Source organism: Mesocricetus auratus, unplaced genomic scaffold (assembly GCF_017639785.1).
Source record: "Mesocricetus auratus isolate SY011 unplaced genomic scaffold, BCM_Maur_2.0 Super-Scaffold_100008, whole genome shotgun sequence".
Taxonomy (NCBI): Eukaryota; Metazoa; Chordata; class Mammalia; order Rodentia; family Cricetidae; genus Mesocricetus; species Mesocricetus auratus.
In genome coordinates, this window is record NW_024429192.1 from 58,718,804 (window position 1) to 58,720,388 (window position 1,585).

General features: G+C 43.5%; 1 non-coding gene across 1 annotated transcript; it reads left to right on the forward strand.

Annotated features, from left to right (window-relative positions):
• The first annotated feature begins 1,192 nt into the window (after positions 1-1,192).
• LOC121142125 lies at positions 1,193-1,300 on the forward strand. Its single transcript, XR_005879129.1, has one exon. It is a non-coding gene; the product is annotated as a U6 spliceosomal RNA (small nuclear RNA).
• Positions 1,301-1,585: the final 285 nt, after the last annotated feature.

Here is a 1,585-nt window from a genome sequence, read left to right on the forward strand (position 1 = left end):
AGGACAGCCTCCAAAGCCACAGAGAAACCCTGCCTTGGGAAAAAAAAATCTAGCCAAGACAATACACCACATGCATGCACACAGAAACATCTACCTATACACCTGCCCCTCCCCCCCCAAAAAAGAATAGGAAGGTCAGTTGACTCTTTATACATGAAGAACAAAACATTGTTGCTGTGATCAGCTGAGAATAATAGGACTGGCCCTTCATTAAGATAGGGAGCTGAAAAGGAAGAATTGGCTGGGTGGTAGTGATCTCAGTTTCATGCACATCTGAAGTAAAACTGTTCAAAGGCAGTCAAGAACTAATTTGTAGTTGAAGTAGACTGTCGGGAGCAATCATTATTATTTAGAACCTCTTGTAAATATTGCCAGCCTTTTTAAAGAATTGTCCATCCCCCTCCCCAGCTTCCTAACGAATAGAATTTGGGCTCACAGGAATAGCCAATGGCAAGAAAGGAAACATTCCACAATTAGATCACTTAACCCCTCTGCAACCGCTCACCTTCAGTAGCGTGGTTACTAGGCAAGGACCCCTCCCTCATTGTCCTGCATTCCTCTGCCCCATCCCCCTACCTCATTTCCCCTATACGAAATTCTCATTAAAGGCAGCTTGATCAGAAAGTCTGTCTTGCTGTCCGTCTTGTGTCTCCTGTTCGCACATTCCAGGTTCCCGTGGGCTAGACAGACCTTCGTTGTGCCCTGCTGGCCAGGGCAGCAGACAGTGAATGATGTCCAATAAAAGAGCTGCTGCTGGGGTCAGTGGGGTGGCTTAGTGGTTAAGAGCTCTTGGCATCAAACCTGAGGAGTTGAGTTTGATCCCCAGAATCCATATGATGGAAGGAGAGAACTGACTCTTTAGAATATGGAACACTTCGTGAATTTGCGTGTTATCCTTGTTCAGGGGTTATGCTGGATCACAGGTCTACTAGATTGTAGAGCTAGTAAAGCCAATGAGGAAAGCTAGACAGCAATAGCTGTTTAAAAACTTTTTCAGTTTTGAATCAGGGTCTCACTATATAACTGTGGCCAGGCTGGTACTCAGAGATCCTCCTGCTTCTGCCTCCTGAGTGCTGAGATTTAAGGCTTGTGCCAACACAGTCTGCCTTTTTACATTTATTTAGTGTGTACACACATGCATGTTCACGCCATGGTGACCATGTGGAGGTCAGACTTTTAAGAGTCAGTTCTCATGCTCACTTCGGCAGCACATATACTAAAAATGGAACAATACACAGAAGATTAGCATGACCCCTACATAAAAAGTGTGAAGACAGCCTGGGCAAGATTGATAGATTGTCAAATTTTGACATGTATATATTAATCACAACTAAGATACTATGTCCAGGAAGCCTTTTTAAAAGAGAATGCTCGGGAAAATTCTGCAAAGTAGGAGAATGGATTCAAACATTCATACTGATGTTGTTACAAGTTTCTAGGTAATTTGCCCTTGAACCAGAAGATTGCCTTTCAGGATGAAAACATCATGGACAAACTAGATGGACAAGATGGTTCAGCAGGTAATGGGGTTCTCCATCAAGCCTAAAACCTGAAACTTACTCTCATCACCTATATGGTAGGAAGA